The sequence below is a fragment of the Cavia porcellus genome, unplaced genomic scaffold, assembly GCF_034190915.1.
Source record: "Cavia porcellus strain 051 isolate PalLab524CR breed Dunkin Hartley unplaced genomic scaffold, mCavPor4.1 scaffold_13, whole genome shotgun sequence".
Lineage (NCBI taxonomy): Eukaryota > Metazoa > Chordata > Mammalia > Rodentia > Caviidae > Cavia > Cavia porcellus.
The window spans coordinates 6,329,830-6,344,004 of NW_026947496.1; positions in this window are offsets into that span (position 1 = coordinate 6,329,830).

Genomic DNA, 14,175 nt, shown 5'->3' on the forward strand with positions numbered 1-14,175 from the left:
TCCCTTGCTCATGGATAGGAAGAACAAACATTGTGAAAATGGCCATTCTCCCAAAACTGTTATACAGATTCAATGCAATCCCAATGAAAATACCAGCAACATACCTTATAAATCCAGAGAAATCACTCCTAAAATTCATCTGGAACCAGAAGAGACCTAGAATAGCAAAGACATTTCTAAGCAGCAAAGGCAAGGCAGGAGGCATCACACTCCCTGACTTGAAGTTATACTACAAAGCAACTGTAGTAAAATCATCATGGTACTGGAATCAAAACAGAGCCGAAGATCAATGGAATAGATTAGAAGATACAACCACAACCACAAACACACTCAACCACCTTATCTTTGATAAAGGAGCCAAGCAGGTTCACTGGAAGAATGACAGTCTCTTTAATAAATGGTGCTGGAAAAACCGGCTCTCCATATGCCAAAAACTAAAACTAGACCCATGCCTGTCACCATATACTAAAATAAAATCTAAATGGATCAAAATGTAAATATTAAAGCAGAGACACTAAATCTATTGGAAGACAAATTGGGTAAAAAACTTGAAGACTTAGGGGTAGGTAGAGAATTCATGAACAAGACTCAAGCTGCACGGGAAATACTTCCTAGAGTCAATAACTGGGATCACATCTCATTAAAAAGTTTCTGCACATCGAAAGAAATCTCTAACATAGTGAAAAAAAACCCACAAACTGGGAAAGAATCCTAGTGAACTGTCCCTCAGACAAAAGACTTCTGTCTAAAACATACAAAGAATTAAAAAAAATCAGACCCCCAAAATTCAAAACCCCATCCAAAAATGGGCATCGGAGATGAATAAACAATTTTCAGATGAAGAAATACAAACAGCAAATATATATATGAAAAAATGTTTGGCATCACTAGTCATTAGAGAAATGCAAATTAAAATCACACTGAGATTTCATCTCACTCCTGAAAGAATGGCCAGGATCAAGAAAACCACCAACAACAAATGCTGGAGAGGCTGTGGGGAAAAAAGAACTCTCCTGCACTGTTGGTGGGAGTGTAGATGGTGCAACCATTGTGGAGGTCAGTCTGGAGATTTCTCAGAAAGCTGGGACTGGAAGCACCATTTGACCCAGCTATTCCACTTCTAGGCATATTCCCAGAAGAACTGAAAGCATCGTACCACAGTGATATATGTGCACCCGTGTTTATAGCAGCACAATTTGTAATAGCCAGATCTTGGAAACAACCTAAGTGTCCATCAACTGAGGCATGGATAAAAAAGTTGGGAGTACTACTCAGCTATAAAGAATGATCACATAGAGACATTTATAAATAAATTGACGCAGCTTGACACCATACTTGTAAGTGAAATAAATCAAACTCACCTGTATAAATACTGAATAGTTTCCCTAGTATAAGAAACGATAAGAATACATGAAAGTACGTGGTAATCATGATTCCCAGTTACACTGGTTTGAAGCCATATAATGTTTTCTCTCATTAATAGGAATGGTTTTAATTGGGGTGGTTTTATTTTATTGTCTGGGATACAACAAATAACTCTTTTGAAGAAAATAAGAGCATAATAGCTAGCGCTGATTTAATATCATCCTGTTTTGAAGCCCCATCAAGTTGTTGTTCATTTGTTTCCATTAGTTCTAACATGTTGTATCTTATTATATCTTATTGTATGCGATAGTATAAGCAAGTTTTTTATAGACAAAGATAATATAGAAATTGATGTTTGGTTTCTGCTAGCTGGTTCTAAATACTCTGCAATAATTTCATTCTCTTGAATGGTTTCACAATGTCTTGATAAATTTGATGCTATAGTATATGAAGCTAGACTCAAATATTTCAAGGAAAGTGTCACTATGGTAACTACTATTAATGTCAGGCTATCTGGTGAAACACAATGATGCTTAAATTTTTTGATTCTGACCGGGGTTCTTCTATTGATATGTTCTTTTTTTTTATCTCAGTCTCCTCCCCCTTTTTCTTTCCTTTTTTAAAATTAATTTATTTCTTAGTATCTTTTAATTAAGGGTAAACTAAATTAAAAATAGTGTGATAGATTATAGTGATTTTTTGTTTCCCTATTAACCTGATTTGAACTCCTGTAGTGTTGTCCATATCTTGTTCTGACTGGTTTTATTATAATCTGTTTTGCTTAATAGTATCAAGTTTGAGGGTATAGGCAACTATTTAGAAGGCAACCAGATATTCTATGATGCCCGTTATTATTTGACTATTATCTTCTTTGGAATCCTGTAAGCTCTCCAATGTGGTTTTATTGGTCTTGTGTACAGTTTTGTTCAATTCTTTTATACCACCTGATATAGGCTACTCTTTTTTAGGATAACAAGAGGCATAAAGGTAACCATTGTTGATCACCTAGTAATCTTTTTTTTTTCATTTTATACTATGTCCATCCTCCTGATCTAAATGACTCTGGTTTTCTTTGTCACATTGGGTTTTCTTTGGTCCGTCTTGTTTTTTTGTTTTGTTTTTGGTTTTTTTTTTTTTTTTGGTCTTTTTTTAATCTTTTTTTCTTTCCCTCTTCAAAGAAAAAGTTTAAAAAAACTGTGGAAGTAATGGAAACTAAAATGTGTGATTGTTAGCGTAAAAACGAGAGGAAGGAAAATGATCTAAAGGATACAACTGCAAGTATATTTAAATGTGTAGGATAGATAACCATATTGCTGAGTTTTTCTTGGATTATTGAACAGAACTGACTGCAATCTCACTGTATTAATCTCCACTTTGTGTGCTTTAATTTTGTAATCTGGACAGCTGTTTGTAAGATGACAATGTGTGATCTATTAACTGGTGAACTCTTACTGTATATTTTTTCTCTTGAAATTTTGTATTACTTCTAGCCTTTTACTGTCTTGCTTCATTTAGATTTGTTTTTCTCTTTAAATAAAAAAGACATAATGCAGAAGAAGAAAGAAAGAAAGAAAGAAAGAAAGAAAGAAGAAGAAGAAGAAGAAGAAGAAGAAGAAGAAGAAGAAGAAGAAGAAGAAGAAGAAGAAGAAGAAGAAGCATCTCTCTCCAGCAGCCCCAAGCTGCACAGGCTGATTCTGAGTCCTCAGAGCACTTGCGGCCTGCAGCTGCAGTGCAGCACTGGGCACAGCAGTTGGGACAGGCACAGACTCTGCTGCCATGGCAGCTTCTGTGGGCACCACCAGGAGCCTGCTCTCTTCCCACATCTCACTCCAAAGGACTCAGCTTAGCCAGCAGAGCCACAGCTCAGGTGGTTCCTGGGAAACTGATGTCACCTGAAGGGCAGTCTCCATGCCATCCAGCCCTTCAGCACAGTCCACCCATGTCCACGAGGAGGAGCCCTCAGCAGGGCAAGGCTGAGGGGAAGCAGAGAGGTGTGACTGAGCCTGTGTGCAGGCAGCCTGCAGTGAGCCTACAGCGAGCTACCTTCATCTCTGTGAATCTCCTTTAGGGTCTACGTGCAAATGACAAGAAAGGGGCCACTTCACAATAGGGTAAGGCAGCAGGTGCTGGTGAACAATTCTGATAGCTCACCCCACACACACTGCTCTCAGCTAAAAGTGCTTAAAGGTGGCATAGCTGGAGCTTCCAGTTCCAGTGGCCCTGCCTGGTTTGGGCCACTGTTCATAACCTGAAGAATTATTTCAGCACGGCTCAAGAGCAAAAGTTGATTCTTGTGCACAAAGCTAGCAATCCAATCACCAGTCATTCCAGGGCAGACCCTGCAGGTCCCGAGCAGAGCTCTTTTCCCTACTCACTGAGGGTGACTGTGATTTTAGCACTCAGGCTTTTTTTATGAGTGAGTAGTGTACTTGGATATGTACAGAAGTTACATCTCTGACTCTGCGGTTATTACTCCAAATTAGACCTTAGCTCTGATACTTAATGAAGCAGACGAAGGCAGCACATATCCTGCTCCTTGAAACCTGGAGCCCAGAGGGAATTGCACATCACTCTATTTCTGCACTCATTGCTGCACACTCACTGTAATTAGCATCAGGAAGTTGAGAACTTCTCAGATTATGGAGCAGCAGGGAGAGGACAGGGCTATGCCCCAGGGATGGAGGTAGGGCAGAAAGGAGCCCTTTCCCCTGAGGAAGCCAAGACTAGTGACTCTGAAGTCTTGACAGTAGACAGAGTCGGCCAGGAGCCCTGGGACTCAGGAGGGATGACGGCCTGGATGACTGATCTACAGAAACCAAAGCTAATCATTTCTTCTTTAATTGATATTCAAAATACAAATGATGGTATTGCAGGCCTTGGACTACCTGCTGTGCTGAGATCAGTACAAAAGAAAAAGTGAGGCAATATGAGTTTATTAATTGGGGCCTATGGACAGAATTTATTGGCAAAAAAGAAATGGAGCACCTGTCTAGAAAGCACAAGGTCCCGAGTTTGATTCCTGGTACCAAGAACAAAAGTGTAGGCTCATGGCCAAACCTAAAATGGACATATTAAATAATGGTATTAAACAACCTCTACAGCTAGTAAATTGGGCCAGCTCAAGACTCACGGCCTTCAAGCTGCAGTTGATCCATGATGGACAAGTGGTACCCACACAAAAAAATTTTGAAAATTTTCCCTGCCTTCCATGCAGGGGAATATATGGACTGTCACCAACATCAAGTCTAAGAAGGGCAATATATTTCTAATGTTGAAATATAAATCTGTTGAAATTCCATTTGCATTTATACTTCTCATGTGATTCTACATGATATTGTTTGTTGTATATGAAATCTTTTGAATGATTAAATTGTACCTTGAGCCATTGTATAAAACCAGCATCGCTCTACACAGACATTGTAGATAACAGGCCACATGCCAGGAGTTTGGTTCCTGTTAACCTTACTGAAGCATAAGCCTACTCCTGGCATCACATTTACTACATAGACATGCAGAACATCTGACCCACAGGACAAAGGAAATCTTGGTTTAATTCTTAGGGGAACTGTCTCCCTGGTTCTCCTAATTGTCAGTGTGGTAGTCTCCTCAGTGGTCCTCACTCATTCTGTACAAATGGTTCTGATTTCTGGGCTGGAACTCGCTGCCAACTGGGAGCTGTGCAGTTGGTAGAGCACACACTTGTGATGCTCACACAGACAAAAGCCATATGCCCACCGCTCCAGCCCATGGCACCCTGGAAGAGGACGTCCCACAGAGACGTGAGACAGAGGAAAAGCACTGGACTGTATGTCTGGATGACAGCAAAGAACAATGCCCACCATACATCTGACTGTAGATCTGTTCAAGCTACTGCCTGCCGTGATGTAGAGGAGCAAGGTGGAGCTTATCAGAAGATTAAAGACCCAAAACAGGATGAGGCAAGGAAGAACTTGCCATGGAGGCTGTGATTACACTTGAAAGACAAATTTTCCACTACTGGCTTATGAAGTAGATCATGCAGTTATGACAATCAGGACTGTGGTAGTTCAATATATTCAATGGACACAAAAAATCCTGGAATCAATTTTAGAGAAAGTTAAGATATACACTTGGTCATGAGAACTGTAGAAATAATTCAGAGAAAGTACCTAGATTGCTCATGATTATAAATAAAAATGTGATGTAATGGGTTAGGATGCAAAATGAGTTAGGGTACATAACATTGGATCAGATCAAACTGGTTAACATGGAAATTTTAACCAGATATTATGATTTCAAAATTTCAGCTGCAGGGGTAGAAGTGTCTCCAAGTTTTGCTACCTGGTCTTACCAAGTCAGCCTGTACTTCAGGAAACTGAGATGTCAGGTGTCCACAGTGTGGCTACAGGAAATTATCCAAACCATGGAGGGTCCTGGAAAGCTGCAGATGGTTTCCCATGTGATACCTGATCCTTCTTATCAGGAGGAGGACCAGGCTGACTTTCACCTGAAACCTCACCACAGGATAGGTTTTGCACCTCGAAGGGCTGTCTTTCAGAGCTTCCCTACAGCAACTGGAACCTTAAATGTGTGGCAGTACTTGGATGGAAGGTAACCAGATAAGCTGCAGGATTCAATCCCCACAGACACACTGCTATGGACCAGGTCATAGCCCGCCAGGAGCAAGGCCAGACCCACAGAAACCTCCCAGCTTCACCTAAGGACCACGGAGTCTGGTGTCTGTGGAACTGAAACAGAGGAGTGCTCTGGAAGCAGTGCCCTCCTACTGCATAAGGAGAAGTCTGCAGATCCGTGGAACAGATGTCTGACCTAAGCACCTGAACGGATCCTCTCTAAGGGCCCTGGTCTGAGCCAATGTGCAGTCGTCTAACCAGTCCAGCAGGGATCTGGGATCCCCTCTGTGTGCAGCCAAGGAGACCACAGGTGTGGGAGCCCTGAAGCCATGCACTAGGTTGCACAAGGTGACCTATACTGCTGCTTGTCAGGTTGCGGGCAGCTCGGAGCACGAGTGCTATGGGGCTGAGAGGTCCTATCTCACTCTCAGTGCAGAAGAACATGGATCAGGGATCCAGGGAGCCTCCTCCAGGGCTCAGGCTTCTCACAGGAAATTCAGTGTTACTTAAGAACTTTCATTCCCTTCATGGATCAGTTGTGTCTTGTGGAAATTTTCTAGATGCTTTCCCTCATTTTAACATTTACATCTATTTGGTTAGACCTGGATGTTTTGAGTTTTTTGTTAGGTTTGTTTTTAGCAGAATTAAGAGACCCAGAGACAGAAACAAAGAAATAAAGAGGCCTTTATTGCAGACACAGGAGTGTGCAGAAGAATTCAAGTTCCTTCAGAGCCAGACAAAGAAGTGGTGGGAGGTTTGACTGGGTTGGTGTTTCAGCATGTGGGCAAGGTGACATATTAGCAACTGATTGGAGGAGCATTGCTGCACACACACAAAAGGAAAGAGGGTTTGTTGTGGGCTGAGGGAAGAAAAAGAAGAAATTGATATCCTGTTGTCTCTGGGTCCTTCACCGTGTTGGACTGCTGCCATGATGACTTCGGGACTTCTATATGAGAGGAAAACCATCATTCCCATGTTTTGGTTGTGAGAAGGGCAGTGGCTCTCTTGGACTGCTTCCTGCTGAATGGAAGCATCATGATAGAGGCTGATGTGATTGTCAGGTTGATAGGTAGTACCATATAGAAGCTGGTGCCATGGTTGTCAGCTAAGATGAGAAGTTCTTCAGTGTTAACAGCCTTAATTGGAGAAATCTTGAGAGAAGTTTAAAAACACAGAGTGCTATGAGTAGCAAAAACATAATCGTGATGAAGGGGCCTAAAACGGGGAGGATGATAGGGGCTCAGCAGTCTATGGTAAGCCACCAAGAAGACCAGAGAGAGGAGCCAGAAATTATTTTTCGTATCTTGGCAGCAATGGCTTGAAGTTTTCTAACTGCATTTTTTGAGAATACCTGTCTGATTTATGAAGTAACAGCCTTCTTGTCCCAACATGGCAGAGGTCCTACCACTTTCAACTGCCAGGATATTAAGAGCTCTGTGATTCTAGTGGACAACCACAACCAACAAGTTGGTTTCATCTAGGATAAAATCAATGGACTTGAGACACCAACATCAAATCCACCATAAATAGTTGTCTTTAGTTCATTAGATAACTGGTTGTGAAAGTGGGTTCCCATTCCAATACCTCCAGCACCAAAGTCAATAGCTGAAAAGAGACCTACACTCATTAGGATTGGAACAACAGATATGTTCCTGGGGGATATTTGATGATGCAAGGGTGAAAACGGGTTTTGTACTCTGTTATGATTTGTGGGTTTAGTATGGAACGTAACTTGTAGTGTCACAACAAATAAAGTACAGGAGCCCTGTTGTGTCAATGGAATGTTGTGCTCCTCGACCACAGAAGAAGAACTGCCATGAGGTGGGAAGTTGGAAGATGAGGCATCCAGGACAGAGAAAATGTGTACACAAGAGTTCAGGTTTCTCACCTTAGAGACAGAGCTGGAGGGATTTGGATGATAGAGGCGAAAAAAGGTTTTCTGGGGGCTGGGGATTTAGCACAGCCATGTATGTGCCTGTCTGGCAAGTGTAACATCATGAGTTTATTCCACAGTACTGCCCCCACAAAAGAAAGGTTATCTGGTCACATCTGTCCTGGAATTTAGACTTAAACAGTGTTGGCTTTAAGGTTGGCTTGGTGTGAGGAGGTGTTTAAACCACATACTGGTCTTGCTAAAGGGCAGGCAGAGCCAACAGTCAGAAAGGTCTGCAGTGTTAGATATCAGAGTAGTGGTTTTTGGACACTGAAATTAAGGAAATGATGTATTGAGAGAAAAATAGGAGTGTGACAAGAAGATGAAGAGGTGGGAATGAGATCAAGGAAAACAGATTGTTAGGAAGTAGTCTCTTGTTGAAGACTAGGAGCATCTTTACATCAGTATAGTCCTCATAGGTTCAGAATCCCCATATTTGGTTCTTTAGGAGTAGCAGAGATGATTATGGATACATAATGGTGCAATGAAAGACGAATTGTGGGCCAACTGCAGGCAATGTTTAGTTAAAGATAATTATCATGGTTTGTCCAAAAGTTGGCCCATGGTATTACTCCTGTTGATTCAGCCCCAGAAAGGACAATGAAAGTACTGCTCATCCAATTAGGCAAGAGAGAGAAATAAAAGTGGTAAAGATAGGAAAAGAAGAAGTTAAGTTATCATGGTTTACAGATGACATGATACTCTACATAGGAGACCCCCTAAACTCCATTGAAAGATGCTTCGATACAATAAATAAATTCAGTAATGTGGCTGGATACAAAATCAATACTCAGAAATTAAAGCATTCCTATACATGAACAACAAAATCACAGAGAGGGAAATAAGAGGAACTGCACTCTTCACATTACCAAGCAAAAAAATGAAATATTTAGGAATTACTCTTATGAAAGAAGTGAAAGACTTATACAATGAAAAATTTTAATACACTGAAAAAGGAAATTGAGGATGATCTCAGAAAATGGAAAGACATCCCTTGCTCATGGATAGGAAGAACAAACATTGTGAAGATGGCCATTCTCCCAAAACTGTTGTACAGATTCAAGGCAATCCCAATAGAAATACCATCAACATACCTTATAGATCTAGAGAAATCACTCCTGAATTTCATCTGGAACCAGAAGAGACCTAGAATAGCAAAGGCAATTCTAAGCATCAAAGACAAAGCAGGAGGCATCACAATCCCTGACTTGAAGTTATACTACAAAGCAACAGTAGTAAAATCAACATGCTATTGGAATAAAAACAGAGCCGAAGATCAATGGAATAGATTAGAAGATACAACCACAACTACAAACACACTCAACCACCTTATCTTTGATAAAGAAGCCAAGCAGGTTCACTGGAAAAATGACAGTCTCTTTAATCAATGGTGCTGGAAAAACTGGCTCTCCATTTGCCGATAACTAAAGCCAGACCCATGTCGATCACCATGTACTAACTTAAAATCTAAATGGGTCAAAGATCTGAATATTAAAACAGAAACATTAAATCTATTGGAAGACAAATTGGGTAGAAACCTTGAAGACATAGGAGTAGGTAGAGAATTCATGAACAGGACTCAAACCTCACAGGAAATACTTCCCAGAATCAATAACTGGGACCACTTCTTATTAAAAAGTTTCTGCATGTCAAAAGAAATCTCCAGCATAGTGAAAACAAAACCCACAAACTGGGAAAAGATTTTAGTGAACTCTCTCTCAGACAAGGGACTCTTGTCTAAAACATATAAAGAATTAAAAAAACACAGACCCCCAATATTCAAAGATCCAATCCAAAACTGGGCATCTGAGATGAATACACACTTCTCAGATGGAAGAAATACAAATGGCAAATAAATACATGAAAAAATTTTCATCATCATTGGTCATTAGAGAAATGCAAATTAAAACCACACTGAGATACCATCTCACTCCTGAAAGAATGGCCAGGATCAAGAAAAGCAACAACAACAAATGCTGAAGAGGCTGTGGGGAAAAAGGAACTCTCCTACACTGTTGGCCTACCTAAGTGTTGGCCTCCTAAGTGTACACTGGTACAACCTTTGTGGAGGTCAGTCTGGAGATTTCTCAAAAAGCTGGGATTGGATGTCCCATTTGTTCCCACTATTCCACTTCTAGGCATATTCCCAGAAGAACTGAAAGCATCATACCAGAGTGATATATGTGCACCTATGTTTATAGCAGCACAATTTGTAATCGCCAGATCTTGGAAACAGCCCAATTGTCCATCAACTGAGGAATGGATAAAAAAGTTGTGGTAATTCTATACAATGGAGTATTATTCAGCTATAAAGAAGGATCACATTGAGATATTTATCAATAAATGTGCACAGCTTGCGAGCATACTCATAAGTGAAATAAATCAATCTCACATGTGTGAATACCAAATAGTTTCCCTAATGTCAGTAATGATTCAAGTATATAAAAATATGTGGTAATCATGATTCCCCATTATGTGGCCTTGAAGCCTTACAAAGGTTTCACTTATTAATTGGAAAGGCTATATTCTGGGCTTCTTGATATGGAAATATTTGAAGCTGTAGTATATGAAGTTTTATTCAACTATTTCAAGGAAAAAGACAGACACTATGGTAAGTACTATTAAGTCGGGTTATTTGGTGGTGAAGCACTAGGTTGCTGAAACAGTCATGATTTGACCTGTATTGTTATATTGTTATGTCTCGTTTTATCTCAATATCTCCCTTAATCTCTAAAAAATTATTTAGTTAGCAGGATATATAATAGTAACTTTTTTTGATTTCCTATTAACTTGTTTTGAAGTCCTGTAATACTCCCACGATCTTGTTTTGACTGATTAGACTCTGTTCCATTCTGTCTGATAGTATCAATTTTGAGGTTATAGGCAACTACTTTCAAGGCAATAAGATTCACTAAGATGCTCATTCTGGTTTGACTATTGTCACCTTTGGAAGTCCTGTAATGTTTACAATGCTTAAATTTTATTGGTCTTGTTCTCTACTGTTTTGTTCAACTTTATAATATCTAATGAGATAGACAATTCTTTATAAGGAAACAAGAGACATCGTTGATAGCCATTGTTGATAACCTTGTACTCTGTTTTACATCATGTGCTATGTCTATCCTTGTTTTTGACTGACAGCTTTGTTTTGCCATATTTGACTTTATTCTCTCCCCCCCCAAAAAAGTAATAAGAACTAAGGAGTAATAAAACCCAAAATGTGTAAATTTTGTTGTAAAAACGAAAGGGAAAAAAAGAGCTCTAAAGGATACAACAGCAAGTGTGTTTAGGGGTGTTAAAAAGCTGACCATATTAATGTTTTTGGTTGGATCACTGAACACAACTGTTTGCAGTCTCACTGTTTGAATGTCCACTTTGTATTCTTTGATACTGTGGTTTGAGCAACTATTTCTAAGATGATAATATGTAATCTATGAACTGGTGATTTCTTACTGTTTTTTTTTTTTTTTTTGTAGTTCTGTATTACTTGTACCCTTACACCGCTTTGTTTTGTTTTGTGCTTTTCTCTTTTTCCTTTTAAATAAAATTTTAAAAAAAAGCACTGCTCATCACAGCACGTGTATATTTGGGATTTTCTGGACACAAGTAACATGATGGACCCTGAGACAAGACTAGGCATAGGCTCTTACCATTGTTGTCTCTGACAGAATATATGGAACACCATTGAACATCAAGTATAAGAGTGCCGGAAATCCAGTTTTTTGAGCTACAGCCCTGTGATCATCAGATCCTCCTTGTTTGGTGAGGTAGTAGTTAGAAACATGAAGTGTGGAGGGCTGCGATAGTGTCACTGCAAGTTACATAAGGGCCTAGAATATAAAAACGTCATGTTGTACTTAGTAAGGGGGTTTACCACACCAGTGGAGAGTGAAGAGAGTTAGGTATTTTTTGTGAGACAAAGACGGATGTGTTAGAGGAAACGTGATGACACCTCGTGGGGGGGCTTGGGGTCAGAGATATCTAGTTGTTGGGGCACTGGTTAACCTGAGTGATGTGGGACCAGGAAGAAAGGACAATGACCTTGATTGCTATTGTATTCATGAGAAGGACCAAGTGGGGTCCATTTCACTTGGATTGTAGGCCTGTGGGCTTAGCATATTGTGATACACTACATCTCTAGGAGTTATAGGGGAGTTCCAACTTGGGGTTATCTATTGGCTGTTTCAGACAAAGGTCAGCATGTTGTTATAGCAAGTGACTGAGAAATAAAAGAATTGGGACATAATTGGCTATAGCAGGAAGGTCAGGTGGGGTAGGAAGATTGTAGAATAAAAAAAGGTCTGCCATACATGAATTCAAAGGGGCATTGCAAATTAGGTGTCCAAGGAAGCATCCTAAATTGGGTTACGGCTAGGGAAAGCAGTTTGGATAAGGGAAGGTGTAGCTCAAGAATGAGTTTTGTGAGGTGTTTTTTCAGAGGACCGTTTGCCTTTCCTTCTTTTCAAGCTTGTAGGTGGTATGTTGTGTGTAAATGCCAAGTGATGTTTAGGCTTGAGGATATTTTTTTGAGTAATTTGGGAGATGAAAGCTGCTCCACTTTCTGATTGTACAGGTAGAGTTAATCCAAATCAAGGAATAACCTCTTGTATAAAGATTACAGAAGCTAGAGTGTCATAATGTGACACCAAGGAATAGTATTATTCTTTGTTCAGAGTGATATTAGCCTGCTTGGGTTTGTTCAATCTCAACATAATTGGAGATATGGATAATTGCATGAATGTTTAAGTGTATAGGATTGGTAACCATATTTCTAAGTTTTTGTTGAATATTTGAGCAGAACTGGTTGCAGTCCCACTGTTTGAATCCCCACTTTGTATTCTCCACTTTAGTATCTTGAAAAACTATTTGTAAGAGGAAAATCTGTAATCATAAACTAGTGATTCTTACTGTTTAATTTTTCTTTGAAAGTATGTATTGTTTCTACCTGTTTTCTGTTTTGTTTAGTCTTTCTTTAGACAAAATTTAAAAAAAAAAGAATTACAGAAACTGTTTCTGCAGCATTTGAGCAGTGAGAAAAAAAGCTTCTATCCATCCCAAGAATGTTCACACAAAAGCAAGGAGATATTTCAAGGTTTTGTGTTTAGGCATGTGAGTAAAGTTTATCTGCCAGTCTTCATCTTGTATATGTCCCTAAAACTGATGGGTTGATGTTGAAACCAGAGATTTCAAAGACGCGTAATTGATAGTTATATACAGAACACATAATTTATAGTATTATTTTATGATAGCCACTCACAGAGTCAAATTAAAAAGTGCAGGTCTGTCCAGAACACAAAAGAACTGAAAAATCCAGCTGAGGGCATGGATTCCATGACAGCGACCTGCGTGAGTTCAGCTGAAAACCCAGAGGCCACAGCACTAACCCATGAAAATCTATCCCACAGATCTGTACTGGGAAGACACAAATGTCAGTTTTGCAAGCTAGAAAGTCTATGCCAGTAGGGTAAAGGGTGTGTGCCAATATGTCAAGAGTTCTGCAATGGAGCCAAGAAGCAACACAAAATAAGGACAGAGCTCCCCTGAAAACTATTACCGCCATCCCCAATGACAACAAGGTTCCAAGCTTCTCCAACGATGAGAACAGCTGAGTTAATATAACTTATGCTGGCATAATAAGCCTCTCCTGGAGATTAAACAGCACACAACTTCCCTTCTGAAGCTAGGAAGCAATGCTCAAACTTCCCCAAAGTGAACTATAGCCAATCTCAGCAACAAGATCTCAAGCTTCTTCAGTGATAACAGCCAAGCTCCTATCAGGGGAACCAGCATGATAAGCTCCTCTATGAAAACCAATGGCCCCAAATAACAACACTTAGGAAAGCCCTCAATGCTATGCTTTCTCTCCAGGGATCCTTTTTATGCTGGCAACAGTTCTCAGGTAGGAACCTCCATACTCAGCACCACACCAATTAATTTCAGCTGACCATTACCAATGCACTATAATTTGAAGAAACGGGGAGATAAGTTTCTCCAAGAAGAGGATACAGTATAAAAATGACAGTTGCAAGTGACCTAATGAGTAATGATTTTGGATAGGGAAGATGAATTTATATTGAGCTTGATTCCCTGTATGAAAGCAGTTGTATAAGTTAGTGTTATTTTTAGAACTGTTGGTCTGAGAGGAGTCATTCGGATCACTGGAAAATCCATTCCTGAGTGTTTTGGCTATAGGGTTTGTAAGTTAATTGTAGTTGTCTTGGTGAATATTGCGGTGTTTGGATAAGGGAGAAAGATAAGTGATGT